General features: G+C 42.0%; 1 protein-coding gene across 5 annotated transcripts in view; it reads left to right on the forward strand.

Moving 5' to 3' along the window:
- Nucleotides 1-3,341: 3,341 nt before the first annotated feature.
- Nucleotides 3,342-25,935, forward strand: part of FAM53B (family with sequence similarity 53 member B) — a 113,368-nt gene continuing 90,774 nt past the window's right edge. For 2 of the 5 annotated variants that reach the window (XM_081863751.1, XM_081863755.1), the window contains exons 1-2: nucleotides 3,666-3,742; nucleotides 11,129-11,219. The gene's annotated coding sequence lies outside the window, so the exon portion shown is untranslated. Of the gene's footprint in view, nucleotides 3,543-3,665; nucleotides 3,743-3,984; nucleotides 4,005-11,128; nucleotides 11,220-25,935 lie in introns of those variants that run through there. The other 3 variants (XM_081863752.1, XM_081863753.1, XM_081863754.1) reach the window with 3 other exon arrangements.

Genomic DNA, 25,935 nt, shown 5'->3' on the forward strand with positions numbered 1-25,935 from the left:
CTGACTAACAATAAAATTAAGGGCAATACTCCCATTTACTAAATACTGTACTTTTGCTGGATGTTTCGACTTCATTTAAAAACTTGAACTGATGAGGCAAAGAGTCATACTTAGAAGTCTCATTGAGTCCAATGGAGATTATTCCCAGTGGGTATAGGATTGCAGCATGAGGCTGCAATCTAATTATAGTTATTTAGGACTAAGTCTACTTGAATTTAGTGGCACTTCCAAGTTAACATGCACAGCAGGATAGGGTTACAGGACTAATTGATCAGGAAAATGGCACAGAAAACGCGTGATTGCCCTACCTAATCACAACTTTCAGATAAACAACCCTGAGCAGAAGAATGGAAGATGGCATAAGAGCAGCAATGGAAGGAAGGAAAACAAGTGGCTTCTAGGGCTTTTCTGTTGTACCAGAAGTTTGTTAGGGGATCAGCATATGCCAGTAGGAGTCACTCTTGGCTTCTTAATAGATTTTAAAATAAATTAATGCAAGGCATTCTCACAACCAAATATACCAATTATTTATTGTAGGTATCAATGTCAATAAAAATGCAGGTGGCGTGCTTACCCTTACATTATTTCTGTTTAACATATTTTCTTGTTACAATATAATTAATTCAAATACCATGAGTCTCCTCAAGTTTGAAAGAACACAAATCTGAAGTTAGTATAGCCAAATCAATTTGTTGGGCTAAAATTGAATTATATTGTAAGCATGAGAACTACAGCTAATTTTTATATTTTAGTGGTACACAGTTGATGTATTTAGATATAATTGTCACAAGCAAATTAAACCATCACAATTAAAAAATGCACCCAACAACAATAGCATACAAGACAAATATGGTTATAACCCAACCTTCTATCAATTCCTTCATTACAGTATTCACATGTGCTACATTTGTGTACATATAAACTGATGGAACTCAGTAACTCAGAAGGAGAAGTGGAAATTGGAATTTTGCACTCACAGATCACACAAAAGTACCTCAAGCAGCATGTCGTTGAGCTCTGCTTCATATCGAGTGATACCAGAATTTAAATTTGCCTATTATAAAATGATCCCAAACTAACTACTTGTCTGTGGATTGCATATTCATAACTACCAAGCTACTGTTATTATATATAGGCCTGGAATATATCACACTTTAATTTAGCACAGCTATTTAATCTCATTTGTCCTCACAATAACCTTAACAGTCCCATTGTTATTACCATTTTAGAAGCTGAGGAAAAATCTGTCTATCCCAAGCCCATGACTGATCAAGGATCTGAACACAGACTTGCTGTGTCTAATTTCTGTATTTCTGCCCTACACTTTTAGTTCTAGATTTATTTTATTCTATTTTACATGGAATAAAAGTAGCTCTGAGGTCAAAGCAGTGTTTTAAGCTATAATCATATGCACGCTTACAGTACAGGCCCATACATGCCTACTGAGAAGTTAAGTCCTATTGAATTCAATGGAACTTGTACACGTGTATAGGATTGCAGCCTCGCCCTGGGAGTAAACTTCATTGGATATGGTGGACCTTATTGCCCAGTAAATATGTATAGAATGGAGCTGAACAAATTAGCCACCACACCTTTAGCAAAAAGCAAATAGAACTGTAGAGAATTCAGTAAAATTCTATTTAGGGTCATATTTATTCCATCTGATTGCCTGACCACCTAAGGCAGGGCTGGACTTATCAACAGGCAGATTGGGGTGGCCACCTCAAGCTGCAGATCCTGGGGTATGGGGATAGTCACCCAGCTCTGTTGGAGGACAACTGTGTGTCATGAGACCTGTTCTGAACCAAACCTTGCCTGGTACTCTCAGGAGCGGTGGACGATGTGTGTCCAGGAGGGGGCACCATCTTATATGGCTCAGGCAGCAAAAAAAAAAAAAAAAAAAAAAGAGGGGGGGGGGCCTGGCCTTGGCCTTTCTTCTAGGCAGCTCCTTGTTATGGAGCTCCCTCCAAAGGAAGATTTGGCTGGCCTCTAGCCTCCTTGGCAAAAATGTATGCTTTTCTGGAGAGTTTGCTCTGTGCTGCTTTCTGCTTTTTATTTTCAAAACTTTTATGGCGGTCTATGTGTTTTTATTATGTCTATGGTGGGATTATTAAAAACACCAACAACAAAACCAACTAGCCAAGGTACTCTGTGTCTCTTTCCATTTTGCCCCTCCAGTGTTATAAATTAGATACGTTTTGAGAACTGCTTTCAAATGGCAAAAATAATAATAGCATTTTCCATTGAAAGAGCGGGGAGCTGGGTACAATCAGGACTGATTCAGCTGCCCAAAAATAATAGTCAGTTACATGCAATGCTATGGGTGGGGGTTTTTTTTGGGGTGGTGGGGGATTTTGCCCCAGCATCCCTGTAAGGAACTGTAGACATCACGCCTCTTAGTTACTCTGAAGCCGCAAGAAGTTATTGGGGGCAACAAGAAAACAGACCCTGCCCTTTCTTCCAAATCCAGACTGACCACTAACCACTACTCTAGGTATTAGTGCTTAGTTCCCAAGGGTGCGACCCTAACCTCACTTACCTGGGAATAAGCCTCATTGCACTCTGCGGGGCTGACCTCTCAGCAGACGCATTTAGGATTGCGCGGTCAGATGTGAAAATCCCAGGGTTTCCAAACCTGTCCAGGAGCCCCTGCCTAACCTTTGACCTGGAAGGCCTTCCCTTCATCCCGGATGTGCTCAGGAGGGATGCATATGTGCATGTTTGCATGCAGCGGTGCGAGAAAGGAGGAGAAGCAGCCCCTGGCCATTCCCAAATGCGCTCTCCCTGCTGTTTCTCGTCCCCGGGTTGTTGCAGTAAATAAGTGCCCGGGGGCCGAGGAGGAATCGTCTGAATAATAGGAACTTTCATCGTCACTTAAACAAACCAGCCGCGAGATGCGATGCCGGTTTGATCGCATAGGCCCTGCGCTTTGACCCGAACCGGGAGAGCACGCTAATGTGAAGCAGATTGGCAGCCGGCGAGAGAGGCCCCGGTCACAAACCCGCCCGTCCACCCCCGAGCTGCTGCTCCGGCTTTAGCGCAACAAGAGCCCCGTAGGAGATGGGCGGAAGGCCGCTTCCAAGCCTTCGCTTTGCAAAGGCTGCTGCCGCTGCCTCTGCCTCCGCCGCCCCTTCCTTTCATTCCCCCAGAGGCTACGCAGTCCGCCCTGCTAACAGCAAGTGAGTGGTGGCTGCTGCTGCTGCTGCCGCTATTGCTGCTTGCAAGGGACTTGCAATTAGCAGGAGCCCGGCACGAGTTCAGCCCAGCGCCTTTCACTTATTCACTTATCATTTTATCATTTTATTTTAATTCCAAACCCCTCCTATACTTTTTTTTTTTTTAAAGTAAGCCGCACTCGCTGAGAAAACAACCCAGGAAGTGACAAGCCCATTTCCTTTCTCCGGGAGGATCAGTCCAATACAGCACCGCCGTTTCGGCAGGGGAGTCCTGGCGCAGCCTTGGCAAGATTGCGGAGCTTCCCGCAGGGACACACGCGCGACGGGGCGGCTTGGTAACGCAGGGTCCCAAGTCCTCTAGCCGGGGTAAGAGAAGGTGGCCTCTGAGCGCTTGCACGCGGACCTTCCCTTCTGCAAATCCTCTCTCCACCCCCCCCCCGTCTTTCTCCCTCGTTGGTCTCGTCCTGGGCAGATATTGTTACAATGTGTAGAATAGTAGAGCGGAGACACTTTCATTCCCCTCTCGGACAGAGAGAGAGAAAGAGAGGCTTTCTTGATGGCTTGAGGTGGAAGCTATTTATTATCTGCTATTTCCTTCTCTCCCCCCCCCTCCCTCCTCCTTCTCCTCCCTCCTCCACTTTTCAGTTTTTATTTTGTTGGTGTTTGGGAAATTCTGCTCCCGCTTCCTTGCCGGTGCCTGGGATGAGGAGATGACAGGAGCGATCAGAGACAGGGGACCAAGTTCCTATTGCTGCTGCTACTGCAAAGGCTGCTATTGGCATTCCGGAAAGGAGCAAGCGGGGAATGCACGATGGTGATTGATCTGGGGTGTGTGCGTGCGTGTGTGCTCCTTTAACCCGGTTTCTAACTCCATCGTTCTGGGCTGTCATTATCAGCAAACAAGAGAGGCGAGCTTAGAGAAGGGACAAGAGGTTGGGGGGGGGGGGCTGCGATGAGTTTAGGAATTATCATTTTGTTTATTGAACTTTGCATGTGGACAAGGAAAAGGCTGCCTGCCCTGATTGATTGAACTGAGACCGTGCACTGGGGCTGCTGCTAACCAACTGGAAGTGTGCTAACATTTCCCCCCTCCCCCTCCTAGCTACCTCCCACCCCCACCCCTGGTTAGATATGTTCCTTTTCTGTTTCTTTTTTACGTAGCCATAACTATAAATATGATGATGATAATTTGACGGGAGTGAGACTTTACTGTATGGATTGCATTTGCACATGGCAAAAGAATCTGCCCTTGAAAGGCTCTTTTAAAGTTAAGAGTTTTGCAGTACGTCATTGATTTGTCAGCTGTATGAGAGTTTAGTCCTCAGGCTTCATTTCTCTTTCCCCTTTCATGAAAATGTAGAAGTCGGCCTGGACACAAGCAGGCTGACAAACGCTTCCTTATTCATGAGTGTTTTATATCTCTGTTCATAACAGCAGTTGCCAGCAGTGTTTATGTCTGTATGTCCCATTTGCTCTTGCACCCCATATTTTTCACATTTTATTTTTAGCTCTTTTTCTCGTTTCCTCCTCTGGGATAATGTTTCTGCATACTGTGAGCCTCAGTGAGTGTACTGTGCATATGCTTGCATGGTGATTTTGTTATGCTTGATCAATGGAGGGCTGTCAATGTTCCAAACCACCATTATATCACTGGCAGTGTACTCAGATGTGACTTATATGTTTGCATGTATTCAGGTAGCTTATGCTTCCATTAAAACAAGCTCAGCATGAAGTTGGATTTAATATTCACTTTTTTGGGGGGGTGTAGTATGACTAACTAGCCTAACCAGATATCTTTTTTTAAAAGATAATCATAGATTAAATGTGTTACTTTCCTGAATTCTCAGTTACATCTTGCTTTTACAGAGCCTAGGGGTGGCATTCAACTAAGTTTTACTCCAAGTCTGTGAACGTGACTAAGTTAAATTCATTAATTTCAATGTGTCTACTCTGGAAAAAAAGCAGTTGACCACCACCCTAGGTTTCTTATAAAGTTTGTTTTGAGTAGGTAAATGGATGTCATAGTATTGATCAACTAGCATGTTAATAGCATTGTACACATAAGCCATGTTACAAGTACTGATGAAAGTAACAGCACTCCTCGTTCTTCAGTGTGTCTTGGACTGTAGGTTTGTGTGTGTGTGTGTGTGTGTGTGTGTGTGTGTGTGTGCTTACACTCTTCAAGTGGTGGGGCAGGACACACAGGTGGACCACAACAGGGGCACTATCACTATGCAAATATATGGCAAAAGATCAATAAATGGGTTCCCAAATGCATGTTTGGGTTAAAGGGGAATACTGGGTCTGAAAAGTTTCTAGACTCCTGCTCTAGATGAACTTTGTGCAGATCAGATATTTGGTATTAGATTGGTTAACAGTTTGCAGATTGTTAGCACTGTAAAAGAAATCTTGAGGGAGACTGTAAAATCCGGAGCAGACTCCTCGGTTTCACAGCCCCTTTTTGGATCAAGGGAAATGGTGCCTTTTGCTGATATGATTTAGGAGTGTGCTCTCATATGTAGTCTTGGCAGCACAGCAGACGTAGTCTGCTTGATTACAAGCTCTGCCCTGTGTTCAGGAGACCACAGTGCAGTTTGACTATAGGGAAAAGATACAGAGCCAACTAAGCAAGCGATACTGTGAGAGAACAGGCATGCAACCAGAGAATGGTACTAATTATGAAATTGGATGCATATTTGTTACAGGATTATGCCCCACCCCCAGTGTGAAGAACACCTTATATTTGGCTTCACTGATTAATGTTAACCCACATATTCTCACTGGGTTAACGAAATAATTTATTTCCTTTTTTCTATCATTTTTTTTTTAAAATCTGAACTGAGGAATGGTTTTGTTAAACATAAATGTTTGCATAGTAACAAAAAAATCAGAGTGCTTGTTGTTGTTGTTGTTTTACTGCCCTATGAGACAATCCTATATATGTTTACTCATAATTAAGCCCCACTGCATTTAGTGGGGCTTGCTCCATAGCGTTTAAGACTTCAGCCTCTGTTTATTTGGGTTTTTCTTGCAAATGCCTTCACCAATACCTGCTAGATTATTTTCCTAGAATCTGAAATGCACAAGAAGACCTTTATCAGGGACAATCCAGTAAGGACAGATTAAACAACCTGTGTTTATTTGATAAGCAATTAGGTATTCAGCCAGAGAATGGAGTTGAGCTTTGCATTTTGAACTGAAACAAGTTAAATTTTCTCTCCACGTCAGTTGTGTGCAGCTAATGCATTTGGAGATTTGAGTTAATATCTACTTTTTTCAATGAAGCTGACACACTGACTACGGACAAGTTTCTATTGCTATGTCTTTGCAGGGTTCTTTTTTGATCGATGCCTGAAAGTGTAGGTGAGACTTGAAAGCTGATGGATGTTCCTCACAGCCAGATTACCATATGATGGTCCAAGGAGTACTGGGGAGGTGCCCAGGACATCCTAAAATTATCACTCTTATGTGATTACCCATCCATCTATCAATTCAATAGTTTCTCTCTAGTAGTTGGCATACTTCCATATTTCCTATTCATACTGAAACTACATTTTAGAAGATGTCTTCCAAATCATAAGTTAGAAATATTCCAAAATCTGGTCAGTTCAGAACTGTAGAACGTAAGGAAAAATAATGTTGTTAGATCCAACTGACAGTTGGAGAGCAATTACTTGACATGGCTGCAAAACTATGGGCAACATACTTTCATTGCCTACTTGCTCAATGGAAATCCGCTTGCAGAGTAGGAGTTTCGGTTTCTCTTCTCCATCCTTTTCACGTGCCCTCAAATCTGCTTGGACAGAATCCAAATGCTCCAGAGTAGATGTTGGGGTTCAAAGAGGTGTGTGTGTGCTCTGACCCTGTCTATTTTGCCCTTTGCTATACTGTACCAGAGTCCAGTTTTCAGCTGGGTAATTCAATTGGCCGATCTGATTTTTAAAAATATTAAGTGGTTTAGAAATGCTTTTAAATAATATTACGCTAAGATAACAATTTCTCTCCAAGTAATACAATATGAAATAATTAAGGTTAGTGGGGCACAGTTTTCCATGTAGCTAACACATGTGTCCTTGGAAACCTTTGGCCACTTTCACTCAGATTGGAAGTAGACTTATCTCTATATATATTTCTGTAGAGAAATTATTTTTAAAGCAAGCCACAATTTATTATGTAATATGTTGATAAAAGGAGGCTTCAGCTTTAGATTCGACCCAGATGTTAAAGGTTTTCTTTCTAAATGCTTTAAAAATAATAATACTGGTGATCATAAATACCACACCAGGTTTAAAGTGACTTCCAAGCTGCAGAAAGTAATGTTGGCTTGCAGTAATCAGGATTTAAAACATTATCTACTCCAGGAGCATTTGGTCTCTCCTCCCGAAATCCTATTTAATTCCATTCACTTCTCAAACACTCAATTTTCATGATTCTGCCTTGAAAGAATGGTTTGCTTTACAGTCGTGATATACATGGTGTCAGTGTGGCCTGACCTACCTCACTTGGTCATATGCTTTAAACATCATGGCTTTCGATATTTGCAAGGAAAGAAAATGCTTCTATATCCACTTTCAACAAATAAAATGCACACGGTGATTTCGTAGCTGATTGGAGAAGTGGTCATATAAATGGGCTAGCAGTAGAGCCAGTGGAGTGATCAATAAAATGTAATAAGTGAAATGCAGCTCATGTTTGTATGGCTGCCGCTTAAAAATCTGGCATAGAGTTTGTTCTCCTTTCTTCTCAGAGGTAATGCCGTACCACAATATTTCCACTGGTTCATGAATGGTTGCTTTGCATTGAGGTAGTACTACATACATGGATATGTGTATTGAAGTTGGGCTTTGTACATATTCTGCTTTAGATTCAGTTCTTTCCGTACAATCTTGCAATATATTTAATTCTGTCCCTTTTTTCTATTTTTGTTGTCCTAGTATTTATTGCACCAGCAAACAGTGTTTTACAGAATAGCAAAAGTATATAAAAAAGCCCTCATTCTGTTTAAATACCAAAGAGTCTTGCAGATCTTTAAGGTGGCCTGAGGCCCTTTTGTGGTCTAGACTCCACTTCATCAAGTAGCTGATGAATGTTTCTGCTGTGAAACATTTGTCAGGTTTTTTTGCTACATAGTTTGTACCCTCAGTGGCGTAGCGTGGGTTGTCAGCACCCGGGGCAAGGCAAGTAATTTGCGCCCCCTAACCCATGGATTTGCGCCCCCAACCCGTGGATTTGCGCCCCCTAACCCGTGGATTTGCCCTAACCCCAGATGTTGCGCCCGGTGCGGCCGGCCCCCCCTGCACCCCCCACGCTACGCCACTGTGTACCCTTGGAAGTTTTGTTGGTAAGGGTGGCAGTGGTTAATCTGTGCCCCCCGCGTGTTGCTGGCCCTACAACTCCCATCTCTTAAGAACTGGCCTTGCTGCCTGCGGCTGATGGGAACTGGAGTTCAAAACATCTGAAGAGTAGGACGTTAACTGGCCCCAGCTTGGAGGAAGTGTTCAAATCAAATCAAATACAGTAGTACCTCGGGTTAAGTACTTACTGTAATTCGTTCCAGAGGTCCGTTCTTAACCTGAAGCACCACTTTAGCTAATGGGGCCGCCTGCTGTCGCCGCACCGCCAGAGCCCGATTTCTGTTCTTATCTTGAAGCAAAGTTCTTAACCTGAAACACTATTTCTAGGTTAGCGGAGTGTGTAATCTGAAGCGTATGTAACCTGAAGCGTATGTAACCCGAGGTACCACTGTAGTGTATCAAGGAGCAAATGCATTCAGATACCATTACATTTTATCACCCTGAACATCTCACATGAGAAAGATTTAGGACTAGCTGTGTAGATCTTCTTCAGTTCTTTTGGAGCACTTCATTAAGGAGCTACTTAATTCAGCCTGTTTGTGGATGCATGGAAACCTCGTTATACAAGAGCAGGATGGAGGCAAAATTGCTACGGTCAAAGTGCAAAACTTGGGATGTTTGATTTGCTTTTGTTAGAGAAGCCCTTACCACATTGCTTTATAAAATTTGCTGTGTGTTGGCCTGCTTTACTAGTGGTAGGTGTGTTGCTGTGACAAAAAAGATAACTGTACAAGCACAGCAAGTTTGGCTGTATTGTGGCCATGATGTTTACTAGAAAAACCATTGGGTGTTTGCTGTTATACTTACTATTAGCCCTGGGGCCTAGTTCAGGTCTGACATGGAGGGATGGGCATGAACTAGCTGGATGTCAGGCACCAGATTAGGCAGACAGGAACCAAGGATAAGAGGCATGTGATGTAGTCACGAACAGGCTGGAGGTCAAATACCAGATTGGATAAAGCAAAGTTGGGCCTCATATGAGATGAAGTGTGAGAGAGAGTCTGTGTTATGTACTAGGATGAGTTGCTGACCCTAGCAGACCAGTTTAGAAAGAAGGGATTTATAGGGCCTGGTGACTTTCCACTGTCGACCAACACCTGGACCGCTGCTTCAGCCTAGAAGGAGCCCTTGCCCTATGAATAGCCGGATCCATCTGTCTGGCTGAAGGACTAGAGTGCTGGTGGCTGCTGGAGGCCATTTTTTAAGACCTTTGCCATTTGCCTTGTTTAAGCTTATGTTTAACTTCTTGTATATAAAATGAACCTGCCCACATAGGAAATATGAATAAGTAACAGCCTATTTCTAACCTCGGACTAGCTTCTCCAGAAATAAGACAAGGGCTATTGATTCCGACTATTTTTTTGCTATGACAGCTTTTTACTTGAATGATGGAGCCAATGCTACGACTACTCCAACTTAAGCATTTACAAACATTTTTGTTAAAATTCGGGTAATACCGGGGAGATCAAAATCTGATTTGAGGGCAACTGAAGTGCTTGACTTTTCTTCTCACCGTCCCCAGCCCCCAAAGTGAAGCAAATAGCAGAATATATGCTGTAATAAAATTTCGTTATTGGAGCACGGAGCAGGGAGGAGTAAGTAGGACAGGCATTATTCTGTTTAAATGAAGTCACTGTTGGCAAAACAGAAAGTTATTTGACTGGGAAATATTCAGTGTCACACACACACACACACACACACACACACACACACCCTGGCAGTCCTAGTTGCCTAGTTTTTTTTTAGTTTTTTTTTTTGTAAGTTAAATTTGTCAATACAGCTGAAAAAGTTTGATTGGTTTTGCATATTGTGTGTGTGAGAGAGAAACAGGGCCTGCTCTGCTATTTAGATGGTTGAGATGGGCAACCACAGAAAGCAGGTTTTGAGGGTGTTGTTAAAGGGCACATTGTCAATTACTTCATTCATTTTAATATTTATTTACTGCAATGGAGGAACCATCTTCTACATCAAATACCAAAATATATTTTGAGGGGGAAAAGTTGCTTATTTCTAAACACACTTTTACAGTAGCCATCTCAAATATCATGTTGTTTGCATACATTTAAAAGCCATGTCTCCATAATACCACATAGATAGATAAACTTAAGATCCAGTTCACTCACAGAGCTGTGTAATTCATAGCCCACCGGAGATTGTTTGAGCTAAACCCATTTTAGATATTCATGTAATTAAGAACAAGTCCAAGTCTCATGTTGCCAATTCACATATTAATTCCACATACATATCCATGTATGTAGGCAGTTGTTTATTTACATATATAACTCTTGAACGCAGCCTAATGTTTCAAACCATGCCTGCATTAACACTTCCTTTTCTTGATTAGTTATTTTCTTTCTGGTATGACAGAGATTGAGCTCTGAAGAAGTAAGAGAAAAAAGGCCGACCAGCTCATATATTTGCAGTTGAAACTAAAAATATTGTGCTATTTTATTCTTGTCTAAAAATTCTTTTTTAAGGCTGAAACATCTAATATAAATTAATATATCAATATTAATTATATTGATAAAACAATATACTTCAAAAGTTATTCTTCCTCTTTCACGATGTTCATACCTTTTATCCCATTTTCTCCACCAGGTAGGAGGCGGACCATGGCAGAAGCCATCTCTGGTGACTAAGGAAACAAAGAACATCGCTGAAGGATTTTGGATACCTGTGCATTTCAAAGGTATATGAAATACATAGCCATACATATTTCTAGAGTTGTTTTCACCATCTCTTACTAGAAGGGAGGGTGTCAGGCAGTATGTACATGATGGCAAATGGCTGGGCTCTTTGTAATGACCTGTAAGGAACGGTATAGGAATAAAGTGTTTTCAGAACCTTCCCTTTGGAAGCCTCAATGAACATTAACCAATACAAGTTACAGCTTTTCTATTAATGAATTTGGGTTTCATGGATTAATTCGGCTCTTTCCTTGCACATTGAAACAATGTTCTATTGATCTAGTGTTGTCCTTTGGGCAAAACGTTCAACATGGCCTTGAGAACCGACTTCAAGTTGGAGCGCGGTCACTGCCTTGCTGGGTGTCCTCTCTGAAGCGCCTCGTGACGCATGCTCTTATCTGTAAAATGCTAACAAAGACATAGCTTTCATTCTCACAACTCATTCTGCAAGTTATCATGATTATTAGATTAGCTAATACAGTTTCTGCAAAAGCTCATTTTCTGCAAAAGCATATTGCGTACAAAGTATCACCAGTGTTTCCTCCCCCCCAGAAATCTAGCATGCATGAACTATATCACCAAGAAGTATAAAACCCTTAATCAAATGATCAAAGGTCTTTGTAAACTTTGCCCATAGAGCTTCCACCTTGAAAAGGAAGATTTGAGCTGGTATTTGGGATGCTTGGGTAGCTGCCAGGGACGCAGCACTGTGGCAAGGCTCACCCCTCTTGCTTTTTGCACTGGACTGACACAGCAGCTGGCATCACTCTGGGGCACTGTGGAAAATTAAAAGACCCAGTTGCCCAGTGCTCTTGGAAGTGCTGCCACCAACAGTCGGGTACCAGACAGTCACAGTGCACAAAGTGGGGTGCTGCCACTGCGCAGGTTACCTGGTTGCAGTGGTCCTGCTGCTCACCAGGACCTGGACGGGATGAGACAAGGCAGTTCCAAGGGCAGAAGAGACTGAGCAGCTGCACCGCCACAAGTTGCCAGTCTAGTGCTTCCTTCGCCCTTGCCACTGCCTTGCCCCACCCCAGTGTTCACAAGCAGCAGCATGGCCATAGCTAAAAAGGCAGTGCGGTGGCAGCACCACAACTACTACTTGGTCCCCCCTCAAACCTGGAATTAGCCCTAAGAGATAGATTTTTCCACAAGTAGGGTTCTCAGATGCTCCCTAGCCTACCTTATTTTATTTTACCCTCAAACTTGACACCAAAGGTACTGTATATACTCGAGTATAAGCCGACCCAAATATAAGCTGAGGCACCTAATTTTAGCACAAAAAACTGGGAAAACTTATTGACTCAAGTATAAGCCGGTTCACCACACCACAAACCTGGTAGTGGTGGTGGCGGCAGCGGCGGAGGAAGAACAACCAGCCCGAAAGGGCTACTTTTGGGCTGCTCGTCCCTCTGCCGCCGCCTCACAAGAGCAGGCATAGGAGCCACAGTTGGGAGAGGCACAGCGCAGCACCGCGCTTCTCCAAACTGCGGCTCCTGTGCCTGCCCTTGCGAGAGATGGGCAGCTGCTGGACCAGTGGCGAAAAAGGGCTCCTTTCTGGCTGTTCGTTCCTCCACTGCCACCGCCCGCCTCACTTGAGTATATGCCGAGGGGGGGCTTTTTCACCATAAAAAATGTGCTGAAAAAGTCAGCTTATACTCGAGTATATACGGTAAGTGCTTTAATTCAAAATCATCAAAAGGTGCTGAGCTCTTATTCCTTTGATTACTCTCTTAAATATAAAGCTTGTCACCTTAAATGCTTATCAGTTAAGTGTGCCTGTGGTCCTGTATTTCTGTATAAAGGTGTGTCCATGCACATCAAAAAGTGAGAAAGGAGCAGATTGTTGACACCAGTAATACTGATATCAAAACCTGTTCCCAAATTGACAGTGTGGTTGCCAGAATGCTTACTGGGAGAGTGAGATGGAATCGCAAAACACTGGATTCAGAAGGAGTTAGATTGGTTGTCTGTTTACTTCTGGGCCAAATTCAAGATGCTGGTTCTTATCTATTAAGCCCTAAAGGGCTTGGGACCCCAGTACATTACAGATGATCATGTTTTAAAGCTCTTATCTGTGTCCCTTTGTCAGGGAGGTTCAGTGGTACATGGCAATGTGGAAGAAAGGCTTCTCTCTAGGGATGCATCATTTGATGAGCACCTCCCCTCAGAAGCACACCTGGCTCCAATATTGTTATCTTTTCGGTGCCATCTTAAGGCATATTTGTTTGCCCAGGCATTTTAATTGGTTTAGTTTAGCCTGCTGTCTTGTTTCAATCTGCTCATCTTATTTATTGAGGTATTTTATGGTTTTATTATGGTATATTACATTTGATATTGGGTTTGTTTACATACATGTTGTACCATGTCCTGGTAATTACATAGATGAAAGCTGGGCCAGAAGTACTTTTACAAAAAATGAATGAATGAATAAAAATGTTAGAACTCGGATATTTGAAGAAAATACATAGCTGAGCCCTTCTGAAAATGCTGTCTCCAAATGAGTCAGATCATTGGTTCATGTAGTACATTATTGCCTACCGTAACTGGTGACAAGACTCCAAGGCATTGCAACCAGAGATCTTTTTAGCTGGCGGTTCTGTGGACTGAACCTGGGACATTTCTACATGCAAATGTTGTGCTAACTTATGGAACCTCCTCTAAGCAGGTCTAAGGTACAGGCCCATGCCTCTCCTTCAGCCAGGGAGTCTGTGGTATTTAAACACACAGCTTTACGGGCGCAAGCTGGTAACAATGCCAGACCTAAAGTGCTGAATCTCAAATACAGGAACTTCAGTGCTTAGAGGCCAATGCTGTTTTTTCTGTAGTCGCATAGGTAGGACTCTGAACATATTGGCTAGAATCCAGTCATGGGGTCTAGCAATATGAACATGAATTGCCCAAGCCAGCCAAAAAGTGACTTGGTTCAAACAGAAGTTGGCATCTAAGTGCACAGACCTATCTAAAGTTAGGCTACTATGGGGTACGTTTTGGTGGCATCTCCTGCTGGTCATCCTCTGCCCTTCCCATCAATAGCTTATGTAGCAGATGGGAAGCATGGAGATGTCTGAGATCTGTTTGAAGCATCCTTTTAGGGATTATGCACTCCTGAATGAAAATGTCTTCCCTAAAAGAACACCAATTCTAAGCTGTCTCTGTCAAAAAACCAACAACAATTAAGAGAACATTTTTTTAAGAAATTTCTTACCCACCCTTCACCATAAGGTCTCAGGATACTGTACAAAAATGTAATCATGCAGTTTTAAAACCAAATAAAACAGTTGCAGAGCAAAATCTGAACATTATGCATAAGACAACAGAGTGATGCTGTGATTGGAAGCATTACTGGGTGTAAATTTTTAGAAAGACTTAAGCTGGGATTCAGACTTTTGGGAGCAGAGGTGTTTGTCTTTTTTCATACTTCTTCTTTGGAAAGAAAAACTCTTAAAATGCATGCAGTCTTAATATTATTAAAGTCTTCCATAAACTCTGTGTCCAAATTCCTTAGGGGAAGGGAATTTTATAATTTGATGGGGTAGCTAAAGCAACTGTCATGCAGTATCAGAATAATCCTGCTAAGTTAACAGACCAAAGGCAGAAAACATAGCCATGGTTCTCTTGGGCTCACTGTTCCCCTTTGGGGCAGGTTATATACTCAGCATATTTTTGCATTCGCTTTTCTAGTCATTAACTTTTGCCTTAAATAAAATAAAGTTAGAAGTTATCGTTGGATATGGTCCAATGAGATCCATGAATCTTGGATATATCTAGTACTATAAAGTTTTGGAGCTTCTCACTTGTTCTTTCCTTTTGGTGTTTGTACTCCGTGTCCAGCAGAAAACTCCCCCCCCCCCCGCAGAACCGTCCTGCGAATACTTGAGATTATGCAGATTTTTATGACACCGACAAGATCATATGGAACTACTTGCTAAGTTTGACCGATCTTCTAGGTGACCTGGTCTAAATGCATTTGACTAGAGATAGTTGCCAGGAACATAAAAAACGTAATGCCAAATTGCTGAAAATTGCAACAGCTCATCTAAATTCCAAACTTACATGTCATTTTGTCATTCTCTTAGGAATGAGTCCACTTCTAAAAGTCTGGGGAAATTGCAATTAGCAGTTTGTTGCCTTTGAGAACTAGGCAGCCATGGTGCCTCGCAGTCTTTGGTGAACTTCTAAGAGTGTTTAATTTTTCACTAGAAAAAGTTCTCATCCTGTGTGTTGTGCAGATGTACTACTAATAAGCAACACTAGAATGCTGAAGTTCTTGCATGGATCTAAAGGCCACATTTGCACATAATACTAAACTAAGGTGTGGTTTGAGCTAACCTTAATGTCCATGAGTTGTGTGCTGCTGCACACAGCTCAAGGACTCCTGCTTTGTTCCCCCCTTAGCTGAACAGGGTAACAAAGCATGGAGTGGCTGGTTTAGTGTTATCTTTGTACAATGCTATAATTAGAAAGGGAAGAAATAGTTGCAGTTTTTAATCTTGCATTTCATACAAAAATTACAAGTAGTCAAATTGAGTAAGGAGACACACGCTAAAAATTATTTTTAAGTCTCCCTGTTTTTAGTAGGAAGGTGAAGCTGCTGAGCATATGCTTAATGTTTTTCAATAAAATCATAGGTATTTATTTATTTTTGTATTTAAATAGTATACATTTTTTAAAACAACATGCAGTCTTAAAAAAAAAAAAACCCTACCAAAAAAACCCAGGGTGTATTCAACTAAGTTTTACTCAGAGTAAATCTGTTGAAATTAATGGACCTAACTTGTTCATGTTCATTAATTTCAGCGTGTCTACTCTGAGTAAAACTTAGTTGACTGTCACCCTCTGAATGCAGTGAAGCACATATTTAAAATAAAGGAGATGGGGGTAAGGGAACATCAAAGCGTTTTCTTACTGTTTCTTGTGCCCAGTACCCCAGAAAAAGACCCTCATTTTACATCTTTTGGTATGTGACTGTTCAACAGCTAATTAGACATTCGGATATATCCAAAATGCTCCCAGTGCAAGCAGGGTGGTGCGTGCTGCTTTGCATAGTTGCCACATCCCTGTTCATTTCTTGGGGCCTCTCCTTCCCTCCCTCCCCATAAATAAGGGGTCTCAGTTCCCAGCCTTGAAATACGAAGGTGAGGAGCTGCAGCTGTCTGCTGTATCTGTGTAAAGGTTTTAATTTGGGGGAAGGAGCACTGTCTGGTTCTATGTGTGTGAAAGTTGTGTGTGCCCACATTTGTATATGGTGGTGACGTGTATGTTTTGTTTCCATATTTATATATGCAGTGGACATGCTTGTTTTAATCCAGTAACCCTGAATCACGCCCACCCTTTTTGTATGGGTAACATCCTGCCGTACCAATTATCATAGTTTAACCATTATAGGAATATTAAAAAGACCATTGTACATAAGATCATGGAGCATAAGGACAGCACTGCTGGACCAGAACAATGTCCCATGTAGTCCAGCAGACATGGCGCTGCGGGTTGCGAGCATGCTTCCCACACAGATAACATTCGCAACCCAAGCATCCACTGTACAGTGTGCGAGAAAGTATTTTATTTTGTCTGCCCTGAATCTTCCAATGGATAAGTGAAGATCATCATCCGAGCTTTTATCACTGTTGCCATACCTTGACATGAGCCTGAAAACCCCTACATTTTAACCACTCACATACTGAGTTTGGCAGGGTGCTTAAAAGGGATTAGGTGCAATTTGAAGTGATCTTGAAAGTAATCTACCCTTTAAGTGACCTCTTATCTCTTTAAGCGCCTACTGTGTTCACAGTCATAGCTGCTAAAAGGGGATTTGTTGAGGATCACTTAAGCATGATCAAGGTGATTGTGGTCTTGACAGTTTCAACCTGAGCTAGGCGAAATCTTGATGTGGGCAGGTGAGGTGGGTGGGTCTTTGAAACTATTGTTCATGCATGGACTAATGGCACCAATGCTGCCATGGTAAAAAGTAGGAATTGGTTTTTAGTTAATTTTATTTCAAGTAAACTCGTTTAGAGTCAGGTGATAAACCTGCTAAAACAGTGAAGCCCTGACATACCATAGTTTAACAAACAGGAACACTAAAATTCTCCTTAACAAACTGGAGCACTAATTTAAGGAGCATTAGGTCTTTCTCTGAAGCTTTATCCTTTATGACATTTGAAAAGGAAATGCTCTGTCATCTATTGTACAATACAATGAAACCGCTCTCATCGGCCAATGAGGAAATACTGGAAGTACTGTCAAGCCCATAGGCTCATCAAATGGATTTGTTTTGCTCGTTATCTAAATGCTCACTTGTCAATTACCAGCATGTATTTGCTTTGGCCTGATTGTGCTTTCTTGTACACATGCATCCTATTACTTATGCAGTGTGTACAGGTGCCTGTGTTTGCATTTCCCCCTTCAAACATATTGGTGGTTTTTCTCTTTCCAAAGAGAAGCCAAAAGGAAACTTGGTTAGGTTTAGATGGTCCGTTTTACCTGCCAGCTCAATCAGTACAACCTCATTGTTAAACTATGGAATTCGCTATATTACAGGATGCCGCGATGGCCACCAACACCGATGACTTTAAAAGGGGATTAGAATTAGTCAAGCACCATAACTACTCCTCACGATGGCTGCTCTATTTGTAGTCCATCTTTCAGGGTATCTGTCAAGATCAGAGGTAGCTTGCTTCTGACTCAGGTTCAGAGGTAGCTTGCTTCTGAATACCAGTCGCTGGTGTTCAGTGATGGAGAGCTGTTGTCACATCCAATTGGCTACTGTGGGGAAACAGGGTGCTAGACTGGCCTGGCCTTTGATGCAGCAGAGATGCTCTTATATCCTTAAGAACATGTATGTATGGAAACTTCTGACTCTCTTCTTCTTCTTCCTCCTCCTCCTCCTCCTCCTCCTCTTCTTCTTTTTGTTTTTGCAGTTCTGCACCTAATGCAATACAGTATATTAAAATTCCTGACATTTATACATTCTGCCTTTCTCATCCAATAAAATCTGACAAGACCAAAAGTATAAGCTACAGCCAAGTTACAAATGGGAGTGCATTGAGCAGTGCAGTCCTCTGCCCATGTGGCGCAGTGGCGCTTTGAGTTTTGCATGCTCTTCCCCTTTGATGCTAATACTACACCCTGAGATTCCATGCCAGTAAAGAATACTGCTAATTCATCATAGGGATTTTGAGATTTAAGAAGGCTAAGATTGCACTCATATGAGTCTACGCACAGCTCTTGTATTGCTAGTTGGGCAGCATACTGACTACTCTGTGTGGCGTGCCATCCTATTAATGTAGATTACTGTTCCTGTCTACAAACAATTGTTCCATATTCCAACTTGGATGTAGGGCAGGCAAATTGATCCACAGCTTTGTGAGAGCAAAAATATCCCTGGGACTGGTGGGTGGTAAAGAAATAGAAGAGTTTTTACATTCATGCTATGATAAGTTGTATTCTGGATGCTCATTTGCCCAACATGGTTTGAGGTTTTCCCCTTTCCCTCCTATCATGTAAGCCCAGACATTTTCTTCAGCTGTCAGTGTCTCCCTGCTGGTTCACACACTGATAGGGGTTTGCATAGGATGTGAAATCAGCCCATAAGGACATCCCAGCTGGTGGGGAGATAGATGCTTGTCTTCTTAACATGACAGGCTTCCAGCACTGCTTGGTCATCCTCTGTAACTACCAGTTTGAAACATATAACTGGAAGCATTTTAAAGCAATGGCTGAGTGTGTACACACTTGCATGCAGTAGGTTTCAGGAAGTAGTGTTGGGTTTATTCAGATATACCGTGTATAACACGACCCCATGTATAAGACGACCCCTGTTTTTGGGAGCCCTCAACAGGTGTTGAGCTTCTTTTGTAAGTTTGCTGAGCTGTTGAGCAGCTTTTCAACGATCCCCCGCTCTGGCTGACGGTACTGGTGCCGTAATACACCGCATACTGGCGCTCACCAAATATTCTTCCTAAGCCAGGAAGAGTGGGTAAGCAGCCTCCTCTCCGACATGTCTCTGCTACCGCTGCAGCACCAGCCCTTGCTTACTTAGCATATTAACCCATGTATAAGATGACCCTCAATTTATCACAAAAGATTCAGAGAAAAGGTCATCTTATACATGCAAAAATACAGTACTTGCCTCATTTGGAGCATGGTATATGTTTGGATATGCGTGTACATCCTTCTCACACAATTTGTGCACTCCTGTACTTAAAAAATAAAAAGAAAAAAGGACAGATTGCATGCCAAGATATACATGTCAGGTCTTACATCTGCACATGGGTATGGTGTGTGAACTTGTTGTACAGCATTAGAAATCCAGCTATATGTGAAATGGTATCAGAGAAAAAATGGAACCTTTCACATCCCTGCTGCTTTCTTGAGACACCTGCGCATCCACAGAGCTAGTATGCTAAAGAAGCTGGCCATCTAATGCTTATGTTAGCCAGAACTATCCTTAAAAGCTTTGCTAGGCTGCTTGCAAAAGAGAACATTCCTTTAGCAATTCTCTACCCATTCATATGACATATAACTGGTTTAACTGCCTTTTGGGTGAAGACTCCACAAGATTCAAGATTTTGAGGATTAAAATTAGCATCCCTACAATTAGGGGGATGTGTTGTATTAAAAAATATATGATTTTTTATAGGTTTATGTTGGAGATTTGACAAGGGTGGGGGAACCTTTTTTCTGGGGGTTTACATATCAGTGGTGAACGAGATAAGAGGTAAAAGTGGGAAGAGCAATAGGTGTGACTCTTAACTTTTGCACACCTGTAATGAAGCCCACTGTGTAAAGTCATAGAGGTTTCTACCTCATCAAGCACACATCCCTCCATCAGGGCAAGCAAAATGTATCATTACAGTTCAAGGATGCATATTCCAGACACCTCCCCTTGCAATTTATTTGTTCTGAATTTACACAAAGGCTTTCCGACATCATAGAAGAACCGAGGCTGAGAGGACAAAATGGCCAGAGCTGCCCATGTAGTTCCAAGGTAGATAAATGATGTCTTCACTACCCTGCGCACTGACTGTAAACCCTGTTGCCTGATGTGTACATGACAGAAGACCAGACGATAAGAAAATTAGAGAAGGTGAACAGAGGGAAGCAGCCAACAGGGGAACAACAAGACAGTAGCTGAGAGAAAAGGCTTCTGGAGGCAAAAGTCGCTCGCAGTAAGATAAGCAGATGTCAGGGAGACGGGAAATAAGAGAAGTTAAATAGTCATAGAAGCTGTGAGAGAGGCAGTGAGGCAGAGAAGGGAGGATGATGAACAATAATAGTTACAAGCCTTTTGATAATGCTTCATAAAATGAGTAGGAGAGGTAATATCCCATAGCATAAAGCCATTTAGAAACTCTCCAGGGTAGCGAAGCCCCACAAGGCAACTGGTTTTAAAAATACAGCTGTATGTATCATAGGCCACAGGGGGATATTTATATGAAGGCCTCTTGTTAAAGCCTTGGCAGCACTTTGCTAGGTGGGGCAGCTCCATTTTGTATGATAAATATGGCTCTTTGTTTTGAGAAGCAGGAAGTCATTAGAAAGAGAAATGTACTGCCATATCACATCACATTCTGCATACGAAAGAATGGCGGGGAGGAATATTTTAACTCCTCCTTTTGGCTTCTTCCGAGATCAAAGATGGCCACAACAAAATGGGATTTGTCATTGCGATAAGAAGAGCAAATCAATTATCAAATTAATTTCCAGGAAGTACGTTTTTATAAGGACTGTCCGCACTGTAATGTTTTTGAAGCAGCTTGTTTGTTTGAACCCTTTGTCTTTACTTTACAGACTTTACATCATCAATGGGAACTTTTTCCTGTGCTGGGCATTTGGTCTCTCTTGAATTCTGCTTGTATCATGTTATTTGATATTTTGTTATTTTCATCACTGTAAGCAAGAAGGACTATCTCAGTTCAAGGACACATTCTCGTGAGGCAAAGGCACTCAGGGAGGGTGTGTGGCATGGTGAGAGTCCTGAGGGCCAGGTAGATAGGCTACCAGGCCTGAGATGCCCCCCCCCCACTTCAAAGGTTACCATTTATCACTATCTCCAATATCCTTCCTTTGTCTGTTTAGATGTGCAAGTTACAATTCCAGGAAAACGTGCAAAGATGCATACTTTAATTTTGATTACAGAATTCATGATCCTGAAAACGTTTGTGTTATTTTTATTTATTTAAAGAAAACGTTTCTAACCCTTATGACTATTAAAGAAAATTTTCACATTTCTTTGCTCCTTCTCACCATTAGCGGGAATAAATTAGGAGTCTGAGTTGATCTGGTGTATAATTCCGAGTTTTGTTTTGTTTTTAGTGAAAGGTACACAGAGCTCTGTTAGCAATGGCTAAAAAGAAGCCTCACAAGAACTCTGCTGCAAGGTTTCCTTAACTGAAAAGAGTGGATACAGATGGTTCCCTCTTTGCTCCAAGAAAAAGTATGTAGGGTGGGAAGGGAGCATTCCCTCCCTCCTCCATATTCATACCTCAGCTAGAAATGTCGGCACTGATTCCTTTGCAGCCAGCGCACGTAGGGGCCATCTTCAGGGAACAGACTGTAATGTATTTAAGAGGAAAGTAAGAAATTGTAAATGCTGCAGGGCAACACACACTTGCTATTCAATCTGCCAGATTTGTGCCAATTAAGACAACTTGCAGCTGTTTGGCTCCTCCTTATTAGGAGACATTTGTATCAGGTACCAGGTTAAGCATTTATTTTCTCTGACATGTTGAAAACGCTTTGGTGACACCTAGTCACTTTGTAAGCAAAGACTGAAACAGTGTTATTTACTGGATGCATGCAGTAAGGAGCAAGTTCGTTCTTTTTTAAAAAAAATAATAATACACTGCCTTTTCTCAGAGGTGTCTGTGTGCAGGTAGATTGTATTTAAAAGGTTTGCAGCAGAGGTCCTACAGACACACATTTGCATATAATGTGCAAATGTTAATTTATATGTACCAGGGCAAAGAAAGACTAATTTTCTCTTCCAGTCACCCTGGATAAACCCTTTTGCACCCAACTTGCACCCCAAATCAGTTTACACCCCGCTTTATTTACCTCAATTAATTTCCCAACAGTTCCTGCTCCGAAACAGTTCAGTTCCCATTCCTTACCCCAGTCAAATCCAGATAAAGTAATCTTAACTGATTTCCTCAAATTAATATCCTGCCCAGTTACTAAGGCCCATCCTCCAAATCACTTTCCCCCAGTTTCACTACGTAGCCAAAAACACTAAAATAGCAGATTCAGGGCCCACTCCCAGCAAAACCCCAGTCTGTGTGCAGAGGAAATACTGTACAGGATTGTATCCAACCAAGTTATGCTATTACTGTAACTCAAGGTCTTCTGCCTATGCACCCTCCATCTCATCTGGATATTTGGGGACAATCCCCAGAACAGATTTGGAAGAGGAGTGGGGTGGGGGGAAAGGGAGAGGAAGTCCCATTATAAGCAGGCAGACGCCATTGAGCTAACTGGATGACTTCACTGCGTACAACCCACAGTAATTTGGCTTCCATTGATCAATTATGGGTTGAAATTCAAGTGAACTGAAGCATGACTAAGGCTGCAGTCCTAAATACACTTACAAGGAAGTAAGTCCCATTGAAACTGTCCCAAGTTAAACAAGCATAATTTTGCCCTGTAAGTGTTATTATATATGGTGTGTTTCTTCTCATCTTGAATGTGATACTGTTTGGCATAGAGGCTGTCATAACTTGAGACATGCCTGCACCTGCTTGTTTCCACATGTCAGAGCCAAAATGGGTGTACAGTCATACCTTGTGTTACGTTTGCTTCACGTTGCGGCTTTTCAGGTTATGAACAGGGCAAACCCGGGAGTGTTTACTTCCGGGTTCGCTGCACGTGTATGCACAGAAGCGATCTGCGTGCTTCACGCACGCGCAGTTGCAGTGCTCTACTTATGGACTTTTCGGGGTGCGAACGGCACCCTGAAATGGATCGTGTTCATAAGTAGAGGTACCACTGTACACTGAAACACATGTGGGCTATACTGTTTTCACAGTGTACTGCTCTCACCATTCACACATTCACTGGTAACAAAAGAAATGCGAGGCAACTTAAAGTGCCGCATTGCAGCAGTCAGATTTTTAGTGTTGGGATACAGTTATCCTGTTCAACTTTGTACTGGACTGTAATGAATACATGATTCATCGTGGCCATAAGTGGGAACAATTAAAGTGTAAATTCAGGCTAATCCTTGGACGCCTGTTTGTGCCACTTCCATCATGTTTTGACAAAACGACTTGATTGTCATGTGCCCACTGTAGAAGGTACATATTCCAATGGCTGCCGTATGAGAATAAATAATCACATAGGGCTGATAATAACTTTAATTTATGGAGTCATCGGTATTAATAAAGTTGTCCTTATTTACAATGGTAATTTTGAATTGCCTGGATTGGTCTGACTGAGAACCAGTTTTAACAGCAGTCCTTAATACCTCTGCTCTTGCCAAAGTCTCTTTCCATAGCCAGCTAATCAGAACTCCAGAGATATTTTGTGCCTTCTGTAAATGTGTGGGTGCAATTACTCAGAGAAGGCAGAATGCTGCTTGCTATTTATAACTTTCATTTTACCTTTTATCTCTCCTTGCACACACTCTCCCTAGCGCTATTCAGATTCCCTTCATAATGATGGCTGATTCCTGACTCCTTTTTTTTTAAATCTACCGGGTCAGTGGGAGGTCATAATTTAACTGTGTTGCTGTATGTGGCAATGCTTTTCTCTTGTCACACATACTTGAAACAATATAGCAAGAGGCACAATTAGTGCTTTTTAGCACATGGGCCAAACTTCAGTGAGCTGCTCCTGTTCAAAAAGGAATTTAAAGAGATAGTTGGCAAGGAAAGCCAACCCTGGACATGTCCAAGAATTCCATGTAAGGCAGTGACTGAGCCTGCTGCTGGATTTCTGGGATAAAGGACCAATTCTGCACTCTCTACATCACTCAGTAATAGCTTCCCAGTGCACTCAAGCAGGCTCCAATCTATAGTGATGGCACTTATTGTTGTAGAAGAGAAAATATGATGGCAAAATCTGGGTGGACCCTTGAATAGCATGGCTGGCCGGGAATGGAAAGAGCCCCCTTGGGTTTCAATATAGTTTGGTCCATAGCATAGCAGGAGCATCCACCAAAGTTTCAGGCCAAGAAGGCCCATGAAATAACACCAGGGTCATACTTCCTTGCTTGCATAGAATGTCACAGTCTCTCTCTATAGTTGCTGGTGTTGATCTAGCAGAAATAGTTCAAATGCCACTAAGATTGGAGCCTAAGTTGGGAGGGAGAGGGGTGGGAGGGAAATAAATTGCACTTCAGGAGAATGTCCTTGCTGCAGTATGGGTAGTCTTGTCAGGTCCAGACATTTATTCTCTGCCTGCACCCCCCCGCCCCTAGTACTGTCTCTGTTTTGAAAAATAATAATGGAGGACTTCTTTTTGATCCTTTTGTTTTAGCTCTCACATTTCTGCAGGAAGGCCCCACTTGACTGAAAAAGTTGAAATGTTATCACTAAAAAAGATGGCACACAGTTGCATATAATCTGCATGTGCTATTTTATACATTTAGATGCCAATTTAGAAATTGCTATAATTGAAATAGAAATACAAATACAGGGTATCTCACCATAGTCCATGAAGTCTGAACTGGTGATTTCTTTGCCTTTCCAATTCAGGTTCTAACTGATGGTGGGCAATATCCTGGCCCCTGCTCTCTTTTCTTAGGGTTCTTTTTATTTAACAAACCAAACATGGTCCAGACAGTTCTCCAGATAGAAGACACACCAAATAGAGAACCATCTTCTGTAGAACAGGACCCATGCACCCCCTTCATTTCTGTCTGATTGATTGATTATATTTAAACTCTGCTCTCTACCCCCATCCATTCTACATAATTAGAAGCACTCTGTCCTTCTAACCATCCTTGTTAGGCAGGGTAAGCTCTGAGGTAATAACTGGACTAATGAGTGTCAGGGCTGAGAGTGGATATAAATCTGCACCCCTCTGTTCCTAGTCTGATGCTACACTGCACTGACTCTCACAGGCTTTGTATTTATAGGCATATATGACAGTATAATATTCATGCATATTAGTTACAGTATACAAGTGTGCATTGACAATTGAATACTCTTTGGATACTGTTCCTGCCCTTGGTATCCAGTGCCAATTATTCTATACACTCTAAAGACTGGATATTTAATAGATTTGCTCACATGTTCTGGAGCCTGTGCATCTTACATTAGCAGTAACCTTCTCCCTTCAGCAGCCAGACCTTTTCAGCTTTCCTGCCTTCCTGGGATTTGTAGGCGAGGACACAGTTCTGTCTTTCAGAAGACAAGCCCTAGAGTTCTACATGTGTTTCATTCTTTTCAAAGGAGGCCTCTTCTAGCTCACTGTTCAGAATGTTGCTTGCTCTGTTTTAACACTATTTCGGATGGGCTTTGGTGAATTTCACAACAGGATATCTATAGATATGTAAATAAAAAGGAAGTAATTTTGCATAAAACCCTTAGGCATAATGTACAATTTAGGTTGTAATCCTAGACATATCTACTGAGAAGCTATTCTTGTAGACTTAAATGATATACCCCTGGAAAGTGTACAGTATTCAGGATTGCAACTTTAGCCTCAGTATCCCCCTAAAACTAATGGACTTTTGTAGCCCAGGTTAGGGCCTTGGTAAAGTGTATTTATTGTGTG

This window comes from Podarcis erhardii (genome assembly GCF_964252035.2).
Source record: "Podarcis erhardii genome assembly, chromosome: 5".
NCBI lineage: Eukaryota > Metazoa > Chordata > Lepidosauria > Squamata > Lacertidae > Podarcis > Podarcis erhardii.